The sequence below is a fragment of the Coregonus clupeaformis genome, unplaced genomic scaffold (assembly GCF_020615455.1).
Source record: "Coregonus clupeaformis isolate EN_2021a unplaced genomic scaffold, ASM2061545v1 scaf0788, whole genome shotgun sequence".
NCBI classification, from domain to species: Eukaryota; Metazoa; Chordata; class Actinopteri; order Salmoniformes; family Salmonidae; genus Coregonus; species Coregonus clupeaformis.
The window spans coordinates 215,001-233,995 of NW_025534243.1; positions in this window are offsets into that span (position 1 = coordinate 215,001).

Here is an 18,995-nt window from a genome sequence, read left to right on the forward strand (position 1 = left end):
AGAACCAGACCAACATCCTGGGACCCTGCTAGGAGAGAACCAGACCAACATCCTGGGACCCTGCTAGAGGAGAACCAGACCAACACCCTGGGACCCTGCTAGTAGAGAACCAGACCAACACCCTGGGACCCTGCCAGAGGAGAACCAGACCAGCACCCTGGGATCATGCTAGAGGAGAACCAGACCAACACCCTGGGACCCTGCTAGTAGAGAACCAACACCCTGGGACCCTGCTAGGGGAGAACCTGATGAGCCACACCGACCTGGCTGTCTCTCAGATGCCCATAGACCTCCTTCCCTCTGTCCACAACTAGCGGGGTCTCTCTCCAGCAGGGTCTCTCTCCAGCAGGGTCTTTCTCCAGCAGGGTCTCTCTCCAGCAGGGTCTCTCTCCAGCAGGGCCTCTCTCCAGCAGGGTCTCTCTCCAGCAGGGTCTCTCTCCAGCAGGGTCTCTCTCCAGCAGGGTCTCTCTCCAGCAGGGCCTCTCTCCAGCAGGGCCTCTCTCCAGCAGGGTCTTCCTCCAGCAGGGTCCTCCTCCAGCAGGGTCTTCCTCCAGCAGGGTCTTCCTCCAGCAGGGTATTTCTCCAGCAGGGTCTTCCTCCAGCAGGGTCTTTCTCCAGCAGGGCCTCTCTCCCCCCGTGCCTCAATCTAAGTAAGATAGTTAACAAATCCCCATCAGAATCCAAGGTCTCTTTTTGAATTGCAATTGCTGCAAAATGGGCAGAAATCGGCAGAGATTTTGGGGATCATTGGAATCGTTTTGTGCAGGAGCTGTCGACGGAAAACATGGACAGCGAGTACTTCAACTACAAGGGCTTTTTCTCAATGGTCCTGATGGAAGGTACCACTCCACCATGATCAACGTGAGTCCATATGGTCCTGATGGAAGGTACCACTCCACCATGATCAACGTGGGTCCATATGGTCCTGATGGAAGGTACCACTCCACCATGATCAACGTGGGTCCATATGGTCCTGATGGAAGGTACCACTCCACCATGATCAACGTGGGTCCATATGGTCCTGATGGAAGGTACCACTCCACCATGATCAACGTGGGTCCATATGGTCCTGATGGAAGGTACCACTCCACCATGATCAACGTGGGTCCATATGGTCCTGATGGAAGGTACCACTCCACCATGATCAACGTGGGTCCATATGGTCCTGATGGAAGGTACCACTCCACCATGATCAACGTGGGTCCATATGGTCCTGATGGAAGGTACCACTCCACCATGATCAACGTGGGTCCATATGGTCCTGATGGAAGGTACCACTCCACCATGATCAACGTGGGTCCACATGTACATACCGTATCTGGCATATTGGTGTCTGTACATACCGTATCTAGCATATTGGTGTCTGTTAAATACCGTATCTAGCATATTGGTGTCTGTACATACCGTATCTAGCATATTGGTGTCTGTACATACCGTATCTAGCATATTGGTGTCTGTACATACCGTATCTGGCATATTGGTGTCTGTACATACCGTATCTGGCATATTGGTGTCTGTCCATACCGTATCTAGCATATTGGTGTCTGTACATACCGTATCTGGCATATTGGTGTCTGTACATACCGTATCTAGCATATTGGTGTCTAACATACCGTATCTGGCATATTGGTGTCTGTACATACCGTATCTAGCATATTGGTGTCTGTACATACCGTATCTGGCATATAGGTGTCTGTACATACACTATCTAGCATATTGGTGTCTGTACATACCGTATCTAGCATATTGGTGTCTGTACATTCCGTATCTGGCATATTGGTGTCTGTACATACCGTATCTGGCATATTGGTGTCTGTACATACCGTTTCTAGCATATTGGTGTCTGTACATACCGTATCTAGCATATTGGTGTCTGTACATACCGTATCTGGCATATTGGTGTCTGTACATACCGTATCTGGAATATTGGTGTCTGTACATACCGTATCTAGCATATTGGTGTCAGTACATACCGTATCTGGCATATTGGTGTCTGTACATACCGTATCTGGCATATTGGTGTCTGTACATACCGTATCTGGCATATTGGTGTCTGTACATACCGTATCTGGCATATTGGTGTCTGTACATAACGTATCTGGCATATTGGTGTCTGTACATACCGTATCTGGCATATTGGTGTCTGTACATACCGTATCTAGCATATTGGTGTCTGTACATACCGTATCTGGCATATTGGTGTCTGTACATACCGTATCTGGCATATTGGTGTCTGTACATACCGTATCTAGCATATTGGTGTCTGTACATACCGTATCTGGCATATAGGTGTCTGTACATACACTATCTAGCATATTGGTGTCTGTACATACCGTATCTAGCATATTGGTGTCTGTACATTCCGTATCTGGCATATTGGTGTCTGTACATACCGTATCTGGCATATTGGTGTCTGTACATACCGTTTCTAGCATATTGGTGTCTGTACATACCGTATCTAGCATATTGGTGTCTGTACATACCGTATCTGGCATATTGGTGTCTGTACATACCGTATCTAGCATATTGGTGTCTGTACATACCGTATCTAGCATATTGGTGTCTGTACATACCGTATCTGGCATATTGGTGTCTGTACATACCGTATCTAGCATATTGGTGTCTGTACATACCGTATCTGGCATATTGGTGTCTGTACATACCGTAATCTAGCATATTGGTGTCTGTACATACCGTATCTGGCATATTGGTGTCTGTACATACCGTATCTAGCATATTGGTGTCTGTACATACCGTATCTGGCATATTGGTGTCTGTACATACCGTATCTGGCATATTGGTGTCTGTACATACCGTATCTGGCATATTGGTGTCTGTACATACCGTATCTGGCATATTGGTGTCTGTACATACCGTATCTAGCATATTGGTGTCTGTACATACCGTATCTAGCATATTGGTGTCTGTACATACCGTATCTGGCATATTGGTGTCTGTACATACCGTATCTAGCATATTGGTGTCTGTACATACCGTATCTGGCATATTGGTGTCTGTACATACCGTATCTAGCATATTGGTGTCTGTACATACCGTATCTGGCATATTGGTGTCTGTACATACCGTATCTGGCATATTGGTGTCTGTACATACCGTATCTAGCATATTGGTGTCTGTACATACCGTATCTGGCATATTGGTGTCTGTACATACCGTATCTAGCATATTGGTGTCTGTACATACCGTATCTGGCATATTGGTGTCTGTACATACCGTATCTAGCATATTGGTGTCTGTACATACCGTATCTGGCATATTGGTGTCTGTACATACCGTATCTGGCATATTGGTGTCTGTACATACCGTATCTAGCATATTGGTGTCTGTACATACCGTATCTGGCATATTGGTGTCTGTACATACCGTATCTGGCATATTGGTGTCTGTACATACCGTATCTGGCATATTGGTGTCTGTACATACCGTATCTAGCATATTGGTGTCTGTACATACCGTATCTAGCATATTGGTGTCTGTACATACCGTATCTGGCATATTGGTGTCTGTACATACCGTATCTAGCATATTGGTGTCTGTACATACCGTATCTGGCATATTGGTGTCTGTACATACCGTATCTAGCATATTGGTGTCTGTACATACCGTATCTGGCATATTGGTGTCTGTACATACCGTATCTGGCATATTGGTGTCTGTACATACCGTATCTAGCATATTGGTGTCTGTACATACCGTATCTGGCATATAGGTGTCTGTACATACACTATCTAGCATATTGGTGTCTGTACATACCGTATCTAGCATATTGGTGTCTGTACATTCCGTATCTGGCATATTGGTGTCTGTACATACCGTATCTGGCATATTGGTGTCTGTACATACCGTTTCTAGCATATTGGTGTCTGTACATACCGTATCTAGCATATTGGTGTCTGTACATACCGTATCTGGCATATTGGTGTCTGTACATACCGTATCTGGAATATTGGTGTCTGTACATACCGTATCTAGCATATTGGTGTCAGTACATACCGTATCTGGCATATTGGTGTCTGTACATACCGTATCTGGCATATTGGTGTCTGTACATACCGTATCTGGCATATTGGTGTCTGTACATAACGTATCTGGCATATTGGATTTCTGTACATACCGTATCTGGCATATTGGTGTCTGTATATACCGTATCTGGCATATTGGTGTCTGTACATACCGTATCTAGCATATTGGTGTCTGTACATACCGTATCTGGCATATTGGTGTCTGTACATACCGTATCTAGCATATTGGTGTCTGTTAATACCGTATCTAGCATATTGGTGTCTGTACATACCGTATCTGGCATATTGGCGTCTGTACATACCGTATCTGGCATATTGGTGTCTGTACATACCGTATCTGGCATATTGGTGTCTGTACATACCGTATCTGGCATATTGGTGTCTGTACATACCGTATCTGGCATATTGGTGTCTGTACATACCGTATCTGGCATATTGGTGTCTGTACATACCGTATCTGGCATATTGGTGTCTGTACATACCGTATCTGGCATATTGGTGTCTGTACATACCGTATCTGGCATATTGGTGTCTGTACATACCGTATCTGGCATATTGGTGTCTGTACATACCGTATCTGGCATATTGGTGTCTGTACATACCGTATCTGGCATATTGGTGTCTGTACATACCGTATCTGGCATATTGGTGTCTGTACATACCGTATCTGGCATATTGGTGTCTGTACATACCGTATCTGGCATATTGGTGTCTGTACATACCGTATCTGGCATATTGGTGTCTTTACATACCGTATCTGGCATATTGGTGTCTGTACATACCGTATCTGGCATATTGGTGTCTGTACATACCGTATCTGGCATATTGGTGTCTGTACATACCGTATCTGGCATATTGGTGTCTGTACATACCGTATCTGGCATATTGGTGTCTGTACATACCGTATCTAGCATATTGGTGTCTGTACATACCGTATCTGGCATATTGGTGTCTTTACATACCGTATCTGGCATATTGGTGTCTGTACATACCGTATCTGGCATATTGGTGTCTGTACATACCGTATCTGGCATATTGGTGTCTGTACATACCGTATCTAGCATATTGGTGTCTGTACATACCGTATCTAGCATATTGGTGTCTGTACATACCGTATCTGGCATATTGGTGTCTGTACATACCGTATCTAGCATATTGGTGTCTGTCTGACGATGTTTCAAATGAACACGAAGCCAATCCAGTTGTCTGACAGTCGGTGGGACACACACCAACGGCAGCTCCCCTCCTCATCTCCTTCACCCTCTTCACATTGAGAACATACCGGTCCCCAATCTTTCTCCATGTTTTTTTTTTATATCAGTCTTGGTGTTCAAATTTCGTGATATCTCCCTCCAGCTGTTGTCTTTTGCGAGCTTGTCCGAATCCGACCACATCGAAGGGTGGTAAAAGTTATCTTATTCTCACCAGCTCCCACAGACGCTCTTCAAAACTGGACAGACATAATTGCATGTAGCAAATCTTGGGAAAAAAAAGCACAAAAAAGGAAGCTTGCATGTAGTAGAGGTGAAGTAGCAGAACGTCCATCTCTTCCATGTTTATACCAAAAGTAGCAAAACGTCCATCTCTTCCGTGTTTATACCAGAAGTAGCAGAACGTCCATCTCTTCCGTGTTTATACCAGAAGTAGAAGAACGTCCAGCTCTTCTGTGTTTATACCAGAAGAGATACCAGAAAATATGTGATGTAGACAAAGGGACGGGAATACCGTTGAAAAATTCACTGAATACTGCCCCTCAGTCTTCGCAAGGAATGATACGTCGGGTCTCAGTTTCCAGGTAGAGAAAAACTGTGTCGAATGACGGAGCGTATTATAAGGAGCTGCCACTTTAATGACGAAAAACGACATTGCAACACTGCGCTATTCTCAGTTGGCCCTGTTTGCGTATTGTCTGTAGACCCCTTATGTCGGCCTTCCGTATCTGCGGTGGAAGGTGGCTGAGCTACAGCGGTGTTTGTCAGACCAGGAGACATCCCGAAAATCTCACGGAAACGTCTGTAGCGTCCGGACGGTTTGGGCTGTAGTCAATGAACAGCATTTTCATGTAGGTGTTCCTCTTGTCCAGGTGGGAAAGGGCAGTGTGGAGCGCAATAGAGATTGCATCATCTGTGGATCTGTTGGGGCGGTATGCGATTTGGAGTGGGTCCGTGGTGTCTTGGATGATGGTGTTGATGTGAGCCATTACCAGCCTTTCAAAGCATTTCATGGCTACAGATCTGAGTGCTACAGGTCGATAGTCATTCAGACAGGTTACCTTGGTGTTCTTGGTCACAGGGACTGTGGTGGTCTGCTTGAAACATGTAGGTATTACAGACTAGGTCAGGGAGAGGTTGGAAATGTCAGTGAAGAAACTTGCCAGCTGGTCAGCGCATGCTCTGAGTACGCATCCTGGTAATCCATCTGGCCCTGATGCCTTGTGAATGTTAACCTGTTTAAAGGTCTTACTCACATTGACCACAGAGAGCGTGATTTACATTTTTAGTCATTTAGCAGACACTTATCCAGAGCGACTTACAGTTAGTGAGTGCATACATTTTCAAACTGGATGTTAAACTGACAGAGCAGCTCAAATCCCAAATCGTGAGACTGACCAAGACAGAGGGGAAGATTATATGCATGACACTTCCCTCCTCTCTCCAGGACATTTTCCAGGAGACCATCACCAGACAAGCCAGAAAGGTCATATCAGATCCCACACATGCACTGAACACAGAGTTCTAGCTGATGCCATCGAGGAGGCATTACAGGGTGCCTATATGCAGGCTGAACAGATATAAACATCCCAATGTCCCTCTGTCAATAAAACTGTTAAACAGCAGGGGAGCCATAGAGACAGACAAGGGATTTGGCAATGCTGGACTGGATCCTGTAAGCCTTCATCATGTTGAACTGTCCCCTAGTCAAAGCCTGGCCTGTAGACCTTCATCATGTGGAACTGTCTCCTAGTAACAGCATGTAGACCTTCATCATGTGGAACTGTCTCCTAGTCACAGCCTGGCCTGTAGGCCTTCATCATGTTGAACTGTCTCCTAGTCACAGCCTGTAGACCTTCATCATGTGGAACTGTCTCCTAGTCACAGCCTGGTCTGTAGACCTTCATCATGTTGAACTGTCTCCTAGTCACAGCCTGGTCTGTAGACCTTCATCATGTGGAACTTCTCCTAGTCACAGCCTGTAGACCTTCATCATGTTGAACTGTCTCCTAGTCACAGCCTGGTCTGTAGACCTTCATCATGTGGAACTTCTCCTAGTCACAGCCTATAGACCTTCATCATGTGGAACTGTCTCCTAGTCACAGCCTGGCCTGTAGACCTTCATCATGTTGAACTGTCTCCTAGTCACAGCCTGTAGACCTTCATCATGTTGAACTGTCTCCTATTCACAGCCTGTAGACCTTCATCATGTTGAACTGTCTCCTAGTCACAGCCTGTAGACCTTCATCATGTGGAACTCTCTCCTAGTCACAGCCTGTAGACCTTCATCATGTTGAACTGTCTCCTAGTCACAGCCTGGCCTGTAGACCTTCATCATGTGGAACTGTCTCCTAGTCACAGCCTGTATACCTTCATCATGTTGAACTGTCTCCTAGTCACAGCCTGGCCTGTAGACCTTCATCATGTTGAACTGTCTCCTAGTCACAGCCTGTAGACCTTCATCATGTTGCACTGTCTCCTAGTCACATCCTGGCCTGTAGACCTTCATCATGTGGAACTGTCTCCTAGTCACAGCCTGTAGACCTTCATCATGTTGAACTTTCTCCTAGTCACAGCCTGACTGTAGACCATCATGTGGAACTGTCTACTAGTCACAGCCTGGCCTGTAGACCTTCATCATGTGGAACTGTCTCCTAGTCAAAGCCTGTAGACTTCCATCATGTTGAACTGTCTCTTAGTCACAGCCTGTAGACCTTCATCATGTTGAACTGTCTCCTAGTCACAGCCTGTAGACCTTCATCATGTTGCACTGTCTCCTAGTCACATCCTGGCCTGTAGACCTTCATCATGTGGAACTGTCTCCTAGTCACAGCCTGTAGACCTTCATCATGTTGAACTTTCTCCTAGTCACAGCCTGACTGTAGACCATCAAGTGGAACTGTCTCCTAGTCACAGCCTGGCCTGTAGACCTTCATCATGTGGAACTGTCTCCTAGTCACAGCCTGGCCTGTAGACCTTCATCATGTTGAACTGTCTCCTAGTCACAGCCTGGCCTGTAGATCTTCATCATGTTGAACTGTCCCCTAGTCACAGCCTGTAGACCTTCATCATGTGGAACTGTCCCCTAGTCACAGCCTGTAGACCTTCATCATGTGGAACTGTCTCCTAGTCACAGCCTGGCCTGTAGACCTTCATCATGTGGAACTGTCTCCTAGTCACAGCCTGTAGACCTTCATCATGTTGAACTGTCTCCTAGTCACAGCCTGTAGACCTTCATCATGTTGAACTGTCTCCTAGTCATAGCCTGGCCTGTAGACCTTCATCATGTGGAACTGTCTCCTAGTCACAGCCTGGCCTGTAGGCCTTCATCATGTTGAACTGTCTCCTAGTCACAGCCTGGCCTGTAGACCTTCATCATGTTGAACTGTCTCCTAGTCACAGCCTGTAGACCTTCATCATGTGGAACTGTCTCCTAGTCCCAGCCTGGCCCGTAGACCTTCATCATGTTGAACCGTGTCCTAGTCACAGCCTGTAGACCTTCATCATGTGGAACTGTCTCCTAGTCACATCCTGGTCTGTAGACCTTCATCATGTTGAACTGTCTCCTAGTCACAGCCTGTAGACCTTCATCATGTGGAACTGTCTCCTAGTCACAGCCTGGACTGTAGACCTTCATCATGTTGCACTGTCTCCTAGTCACAGCCTGGCCTGTAGACCTTCATCATGTGGAACTGTCTCCTAGTCACAGCCTGGCCTGTATACCTTCATCATGTTGAACTGTCCCCTAGTCACAGCCTGGTCTGTAGACCTTCATCATGTGGAACTGTCTCCTAGTCACAGCCTGGTGTGTAGGCCTTCATCATGTTGAACTGTCTCCTAGTCAAAGCCTGGCCTGTAGACCTTCATCATTTGGAACTGTCTCCTAGTCACAGCCTGGTCTGTAGACCTTCATCGTGGGGAACTGTCTCCTAGTCACAGCCTGTAGACCTTCATCATGTTGAACTGTCTCCTAGTCACAGCCTGTAGGCCTTCATCATGTTGAACTGTCTCCTAGTCACAGCCTGTAGGCCTTCATCATGTTGAACTGTCTCCTAGTCACAGCCTGTAGGACTTCATCATGTTGAACTGTCTCCTAGTCACAGCCTGTAGACCTTCATCATGTTGAACTGACTCCTAGTCACAGCCTGTAGACCTTCATCATGTGGAACTGTCTCCTAGTCACAGCCTGTAGGCCTTCATCATGTTGAACTGTCTCCTAGTCACAGCCTGGCCTGTAGACTTTCATCATGTTGAACTGTCCACTAGTCACATCCTGGCATGTAGACCTTCATCATGTGGAACTGTCTCCTATTCACAGCCTGGCCTGTAGACCTTCATCATGTGGAACTGTCTCCTAGTCACAGCCTGGCCTGTAGGTCTTCATCTGTTGAACTGTCTCATAGTCACAGCCTGTAGACTTCCATCATGTTGAACTGTCTCCTAGTCACAGCCTGTAGATCTTCATCATGTGGAACTGTCTCCTAGTCACAGCCTGGACTGTAGGACTTCATCATGTTGAACTGTCTCCTAGTCACAGCCTGTAGACCTTCATCATGATGAACTGTCTCCTAGTCACAGCCTGGCCTTTAGACCTTCATCATGTGGAACTGTCTCCTAGTCACAGCCTGGCCTGTAGACCTTCATCATGTTGAACTGTCCCCATAGTAACAGCCTGGCCTGTAGACCTTCATCATGTTGAACTGTCCCCTAGTCACAGCCTGTAGAACTTCATCATGTGGAACTTTCCCCTAGTCACAGCCTGGTCTGTAGACCTTCATCATGTGGAACTGTCTCATAGTCACAGCCTGGTCTGTAGGCCTTCATAATGTTGAACTGTCTCCTAGTCACAGCCTGGGCTGTATACCTTCATAATGTGGAACTGTCTCCTAGTCACAGCCTGGTCTGTAGACCTTCATCATGGGGAACTGTCTCCTAATCACAGCCTGTAGACCTTCAACATGTTGAACTGTCTCCTAGTCACAGCCTGTAGGCCTTCATCATGTTGAACTGTCTCCTAGTCACAGCCTGGCCTGTAGACCTTCATCATGTGGAACTGTCTCCTAGTCACAGCCTGTAGACCTTCATCATGTGGAACTGTCCCCTAGTCACAGCCTGTAGACCTTCATCATGTTGAACTGTCTCCTAGTCACAGCCTGGCCTGTAGACCTTCATCACGTGGAACTGTCCCCTAGTCACAGCCTGGCTTGTAGACCTTCATCATGTGGAACTGTCTCCTAGTCACAGCCTGGCCTGTAGACCTTCATCATGTTGAACTGTCTCCTAGTCACAGCCTGGTCTGTAGACCTTCATCATGTTGAACCGTGTCCTAGTCACAGCCTGGCATGTAGACCTTCATCATGTGGAACTGTCTCCTAGTCACAGCCTGGCCTGTAGACCTTCATCATGTTGAACTGTCCCCTAGTCACAGCCTGGTCTGTAGACCTTCATCATGTGGAACTGTCTCCTAGTCACAGCCTGGTCTGTAGGCCTTCATAATGTTGAACTGTCTCCTAGTCACAGCCTGGGCTGTAGACCTTCATCATGTGGAACTGTCTCCTAGTCACAGCCTGGTCTGTAGACCTTCATCATGGGGAACTGTCTCCTAGTCACAGCCTGTAGACCTTCATCATGTTGAACTGTCTCCTAGTCACAGCCTGTAGGCCTTCATCATGTTGAACTGTCTCCTAGTCACAGCCTGGCCTGTAGACCTTCATCATGTGGAACTGTCTCCTAGTCACAGCCTGTAGGCCTTCATCATGTTGAACTTTCTCCTAGTCACAGCCTGTAGACCTTCATCATGTTGCACTGTCTCCTAGTCACATCCTGGCCTGTAGACCTTCATCATGTGGAACTGTCTCCTAGTCACAGCCTGTAGACCTTCATCATGTTGAACTTTCTCCTAGTCACAGCCTGACTGTAGACCATCATGTGGGACTGTCTCCTAGTCACAGCCTGGCCTGTAGACCTTCATCATGTGGAACTGTCTCCTAGTCACAGCCTGGCCTGTAGACCTTCATCATGTTGAACTGTCTCCTAGTCACAGCCTGGCCTGTAGACCTTCATCATGTTGAACTGTCCCCTAGTCACAGCCTGTAGACCTTCATCATGTGGAACTGTCCCCTAGTCACAGCCTGTAGACCTTCATCATGTGGAACTGTCTCCTAGTCACAGCCTGGCCTGTAGACCTTCATCATGTGGAACTGTCTCCTAGTCACAGCCTGTAGACCTTCATCATGTTGAACTGTCTCCTAGTCACAGCCTGTAGACCTTCATCATGTTGAACTGTCTCCTAGTCATAGCCTGGCCTGTAGACCTTCATCATGTGGAACTGTCTCCTAGTCACAGCCTGGCCTGTAGGCCTTCATCATGTTGAACTGTCTCCTAGTCACAGCCTGGCCTGTAGACCTTCATCATGTTGAACTGTCTCCTAGTCACAGCCTGTAGACCTTCATCATGTGGAACTGTCTCCTAGTCCCAGCCTGGCCCGTAGACCTTCATCATGTTGAACTGTGTCCTAGTCACAGCCTGTAGACCTTCATCATGTGGAACTGTCTCCTAGTCACATCCTGGTCTGTAGACCTTCATCATGTTGAACTGTCTCCTAGTCACAGCCTGTAGACCTTCATCATGTGGAACTGTCTCCTAGTCACAGCCTGGACTGTAGACCTTCATCATGTTGCACTGTCTCCTAGTCACAGCCTGGCCTGTAGACCTTCATCATGTGGAACTGTCTCCTAGTCACAGCCTGGCCTGTATACCTTCATCATGTTGAACTGTCCCCTAGTCACAGCCTGGTCTGTAGACCTTCATCATGTGGAACTGTCTCCTAGTCACAGCCTGGTCTGTAGGCCTTCATCATGTTGAACTGTCTCATAGTCAAAGCCTGGCCTGTAGACCTTCATCATGTGGAACTGTCTCCTAGTCACAGCCTGGTCTGTAGACCTTCATCGTGGGGAACTGTCTCCTAGTCACAGCCTGTAGACCTTCATCATGTTGAACTGTCTCCTAGTCACAGCCTGTAGGCCTTCATCATGTTGAACTGTCTCCTAGTCACAGCCTGTAGGCCTTCATCATGTTGAACTGTCTCCTAGTCACAGCCTGTAGGCCTTCATCATGTTGAACTGTCTCCTAGTCACAGCCTGTAGACCTTCATCATGTTGAACTGTCTGCTAGTCACAGCCTGTAGACCTTCATCATGTGGAACTGTCTCCTAGTCACAGCCTGTAGGCCTTCATCATGTTGAACTGTCTCCTAGTCACAGCCTGGCCTGTAGACTTTCATCATGTTGAACTGTCCACTAGTCACATCCTGGCATGTAGACCTTCATCATGTGGAACTGTCTCTAATTCACAGCCTGGCCTGTAGACCTTCATCATGTGGAACTGTCTACTAGTCACAGCCTGGCCTATAGGTCTTCATCATGTTGAAATGTCTCATAGTCACAGCCTGTAGACTTCCATCATGTTGAACTGTCTCCTAGTCACAGCCTGTAGACCTTCATCATGTGGAACTGTCTCCTAGTCACAGCCTGGCCTGTAGGACTTCATCATGTTGAACTGTCTCCTAGTCACAGCCTGTAGACCTTCATCATGATGAACTGTCTCCTAGTCACAGCCTGGCCTTTAGACCTTCATCATGTGGAACTGTCTCCTAGTCACAGCCTGGCCTGTAGACCTTCATCATGTTGAACTGTCCCCATAGTAACAGCCTGGCCTGTAGACCTTCATCATGTTGAACTGTCCCCTAGTCACAGCCTGTAGAACTTCATCATGTGGAACTTTCCCCTAGTCACAGCCTGGTCTGTAGACCTTCATCATGTGGAACTGTCTCCTAGTCACAGCCTGGTCTGTAGGCCTTCATAATGTTGAACTGTCTCCTAGTCACAGCCTGGGCTGTAGACCTTCATAATGTGGAACTGTCTCCTAGTCACAGCCTGGTCTGTAGACCTTCATCATGGGGAACTGTCTCCTAATCACAGCCTGTAGACCTTCAACATGTTGAACTGTCTCCTAGTCACAGCCTGTAGGCCTTCATCATGTTGAACTGTCTCCTAGTCACAGCCTGGCCTGTAGACCTTCATCATGTGGAACTGTCTCCTAGTCACAGCCTGTAGACCTTCATCATGTTGAACTGTCCCCTAGTCACAGCCTGGGCTGTAGACCTTCATCATGTGGAACTGTCTCCTAGTCACAGCCTGGCCTGTAGACATTCATCATGTTGAACTGTCTCCTAGTCACAGCCTGGCCTGTAGGCCTTCATCATGTTGAACTGTCTCCTAGTCACAGCCTGTAGACCTTCATCATGTTGAACTGTCTCCTAGTCACAGCCTGGCCTGTAGACCTTCATCATGTTGAACTGTCTCCTAGTCACAGCCTGTAGACCTTCATCATGTGGAACTGTCTCCTAGTCACAGCCTGTAGACCTTCATCATGTTGAACTGTCTCCTAGTCACAGCCTGTAGACCTTAATCATGTGGAACTGTCTCCTAGTCACAGCCTGTAGACCTTCATCATGTGGAACTGTCTCCTAGTCACAGCCTGTAGACCTTCATCACGTGGAACTGTCTCCTAGTCACAGCCTGTAGACCTTCATCATGTGGAACTGTCCCCTAGTCACAGCCTGTAGACCTTCATCATGTGGAACTGTCCCCTAGTCACAGCCTGTAGACCTTCATCATGTTGAACTGTCTCCTAGTCACATCCTGGCCTGTAGACCTTCATCACGTTGAACTGTCCCCTAGTCACAGCCTGGCTTGTAGACCTTCATCATGTGGAACTGTCTCCTAGTCACAGCCTGGCCTGTAGACCTTCATCATGTTGAACTGTCTCCTAGTCACAGCCTGGTCTGTAGACCTTCATCATGTTGAACCGTGTCCTAGTCACAGCCTGGCATGTAGACCTTCATCATGTGGAACTGTCTCCTAGTCACAGCCTGGTCTGTAGGCCTTCATAATGTTGAACTGTCTCATAGTCACAGCCTGGGCTGTAGACCTTCATCATGTGGAACTGTCTCCTAGTCACAGCCTGGTCTGTAGACCTTCATCATGGGGAACTGTCTCCTAGTCACAGCCTGTAGACCTTCATCATGTTGAACTGTCTCCTAGTCACAGCCTGTAGGCCTTCATCATGTTGAACTGTCTCCTAGTCACAGCCTGGCCTGTAGACCTTCATCATGTGGAACTGTCTCCTAGTCACAGCCTGTAGACCTTCATCATGTGGAACTGTCTCCTAGTCACAGCCTGTAGACCTTCATCATTTGGAACTGTCCCCTAGTCACAGCCTGGCCTGTAGGCCATCATCATGTGGAACTGTTTCCTAGTCACAGCCTGTAGACCTTCATCATGTTGAACTGTCTCCTAGTCACAGCCTGGCCTGTAGACCTTCATCATGTGGAACTGTCTCCTAGTCACAGCCTGGCCCGTAGGCCTTCATCATGTTGAACTGTCTCCTAGTCACAGCCTGTAGACCTTCATCATGTTGAACTGTCCCCTAGTCACAGCCTGGCCTGTAGACCTTCATCATGTGGAACTGTCTCCTAGTCACAGCCTGTAGACCTTCATCATGTGGATCTGTCTCCTAGTCACAGCCTGTAGACCTTCATCATGTGGAACTGTCTCCTAGTCACAGCCTGTAGACCTTCATCATGTGGAACTGTCTCCTAGTCACAGCCTGTATACCTTTATCACGTGGAACTGTCTCCTAGTCACAGCCTGTAGACCTTCATCATGTGGAACTGTCTCCTAGTCACAGCCTGTAGACCTTCATCATGTTGAACTGTCTTCTAGTCACAGCCTGTATACCTTCATCATGTGGAACTGTCTCCTTCATCCTAGTCACAGCCTGGCCTGTAGATCTTCATCCTAGTCACAGCCTGGCCTGTAGATCTTCATCCTAGTCACAGCCTGGCCTGTAGATCTTCATCCTAGTCACAGCCTGGCCTGTAGATCTTCATCCTAGTCACAGCCTGGCCTGTAGACCTTCATCATGTTGAACTGTCTCCTAGTCACAGCCTGGCCTTCATCCTAGTCACAGCCTGGCCTGTAGACCTTCATCCTAGTCCCAGCCTTGTTAGGAGACTATTACAGCTCTGTAATGTTGATACCTTCTGGAAACAGCCTTAATATGCTGTCAATGGATCCAGGACCCAAATGATTTAGGTTGATCCCATCCTCCTTTTAATACTAAGGCGGATGGGATCAACCCAAATCATTTGGGTTCCTGGATCCATTGACAGCATTATAAGGCTGCGTTGAGACAATGACTTATCAATGACCCAAGCCCAGCTCAGTTAATCCCTACCATTGTGTCGCTGAATCATCATAATGCTTTAGCAAATGTACATTATAACAGGGGCATTGGAAGACACAATGTAAGTAAACTTATTTTTGCCCCTCTTACTGCCCTGAATGCCTCTGCTGATCCTACAGCTATTGTATGCAGTACTCATATGCCTATGAACCAGAGTAATACTGTTAGCACTGAGGTGGTATGCCCTAGCAGGAAGTCCACTATGTGCAGCTCACCCTGCACTAACATAAATAACTTGAGCATGTCTACCTCTGCTAAGCTTCCCAGTAAAGCAATAAAAACAATCAAGCATCCCAGAAAAGTGTTAAAAATAGCCCAAGTTAACATATGTAGTTTAAGAAACAAGGTTTATGAAATCAATAATTTCTTAGTAACAGATGACGTTCATATTCTGACTATCTCTGGAACTCACTTAGATAATACATTTGATGATACAGTGGTAGCAATAGAAGGTTATGGGGGGCCAGTATAAAAAAATAATTAAAAAAATAATGTATGCACTCACTAACTGTAAGTCGCTCTGGATAAGAGCGTCTGCTAAATGACTTAAATGTAAATGTAAATGTATAACATTTACAGAAAATACAGAAATGGCAAAGGTGGAGGTGTGGCTGTTTATGTTCAGAACCACATTCCTGTAAAGCTTAGAGAGGATCCCATGTTAAATACTGTTGAAGTAATATGGCTACAGGTTCACCTGCCTCACCTAAAGCCCATTCTGGTGGGAAGCTGCTATAGACCACCAAGTGTTAACAGTCAGTATCTGGATAACGTGTGAAATGCTTGATAATGTATGTGGTATCAATAGAGAGGTATATTTTCTGGGTGATTTAAATATTGACTGGCTGTCATCAGGCTGCACACTCAAGAGAAAGTTTCAAACTGTAACCAGTGCCTGCAACCTGGTTCAGGTTATCAGTCAACCTACCAGGGTATTTACAAACAGCACAGGAATGAAATCATCAACATGTATTGATCACATCTTTAAATGCTGCAGAAATGTGTTTGAAAGCAGTATCCAAATCCATCAGATGTGGTGATCACAATATAATAGCCATATCTAGGAAAACCAAAGTTCCAAAGGCTGGGCCTAATCTTGTGTTTAAGAGGTCATACAAAAAGTTTTGTAGTGATTCCTATGTTGTTGATGTACAGTAAATAATATGTGTTGGTCTGTGGTGTGTAATGAGGAGCAGACAGACACTGCACTTGACACATTTACTAAAGTGTTATTGATTGATGAGGAACTGAAAAACTGTATGGTTGAGAGGGCTGAGGCAAAATAAATGGCAAATAAGTCTGGCTGTACAACTGATTGGCAAACGTATTGCAAAATGAGAAATCATGTGACTAAACTGAATTTAAAAAAGAAGAAACTACACTATAAAACAAAGATAAATGACATAATGAATGATAGTAAAAAGCTTTGGAGCACCTTAAATGAAATGTTGGGCAAAAAGGCAAACTCCGCTCCATCATTCATTGAATCAGATGGCTCATTCATCACAAAACCCACTGATATTGCCCACTGATATTTTTTATTGGCAAGATTAGCAAACTTAGGCATGACATGCCAGCAACAAACGCTGACACCACACATCCAAGTATATCTGACCAAATTCTGAAAGACAAGCATTGTAATTTTGAATTCCGTAAAGTCGGTGTGGAAGAGGTGAACAAATTATTGTTGTCTATCAACAATGACAAGCCACTGGGGTCTGACAACTTGGATGGAAAATTACTGAGGATAATAACGGACGATATTGCCACTCCTATTTGCCATATCTTCAATTTAAGCCTACTAGAAAGTGTGTGCCCTCAGGCTTGGAGGGAAGCAAAAGTAATTCCTCTACCTAAGAATATTAAAGCCCCCTTTAATAGCTGACCAATCAGCCTGTTACCAACCCTTAGTAAACTTTTGGAAAAAATGGTGTTTGACCAGATACAATGCTATTTTACAGTAAACAAATTGACAACAAACTTTCAGCATGCTTATAGGGAAGGACATTCAACAAGCACAGCACTTACACAAATGGCTGATGATTGGCTGAGATAAATTGATGATTCAAAGATTGTGGGGGCTGTTTTGTTAGACTTCAGTGCGGCTTTTGACATTATCGATCATAGTCTGCTGCTGGTAAAAACGTATGTGTTATGGCTTTACACCCCCTGCTATATTGTGGATAAAGAGTTACCTGTCTAACAGAACACAGGGGGTGTTCTTTAATGGAAGCCTCTCAAACATAATCCAGGTAGAATCAGGAATTCCCCAGGGCAGCTGTCTAGGCCTCTTACTTTTTTCAATATTTACTAACGACATGCCATTGGCTTTGAGTAAAGCCAGTGTGTCTATGTATGTGGATGACTCAACACTATACACGTCAGCTACCACAGCGACTGAAATGACAGCAACACTTAACAAAGAGCTGCAGTTAGTTTCAGAATGGGTGGCAAGGAATAAGTTAGTCCTAAATATTTCAAAAACTAAAAGCATTGTATTTGGGTCAAATCATTCACTAAACCGTAAACCTCAACTAAATTGTGTAATGAATAATGTGGTAATTCATCAAGTTGAAGAGACTAAACTGCTTGGAGTAACCCTGGAATGTAAACTGTCATGGTCAAAACATATTTTTACAACAGTAGCTAATATGGGGAGAAGTCTGTCCATAATAAAGCGCAGCTCTGCCTTCTTAACATCGCTATCAACAAGGCAGGTCCTACAGGCCCTAGTTTTGTCGCACCTGGACTACTGTTCAGTCGTGTGGTCAGGTGCCACAAAGAGGGACTTAGGAACATTGCAATTGGCTCAGAAAAGGGCAGCACGGCTGGCCCTTGGATGTACACAGAGAGCTAACATAAATAATATTCATTTCAATCTCTCCTGGCTCAAAGTGGAGGAGAGATTGACTTCATCACTACTTGTATTTGTGAGAGTAATTGACATGTTGAATGAACCGAGCTGTCTGTTTGAACAACTGGCACACAGCTCGGACCCCTATGCATACCCTAAGTAAAATTAGATTTAAAAAACAGATAAAAATACACCTTATGGAACAGCGGGGACTGTGAAGCAACACAAACATAGGCACAGACACATGCATACACACACATGATAACATACGCACTATACACACACATACACATGGATTTTGTGTAGATATGTGTTGGTAGAGTAGGGGCCTGAGGGAACACACTTAATATGTTGTGAAATCTGTTGTGAACGTTTTGTAATGTTTAAAAAATATATATTACTGCCTTAATTAATGGGGATCCATAATAAATACAATACAAATACAAATGATCTATCCTTTTGCCTAGTCACTTTATCCCTACCTACATGTACATATCTACCTGAATTACCTGGTACCCCTGCACATCGACTCAGTACTGGTACTCCCTGTATATAGCCATGTTATTACCTGGTACCCCTG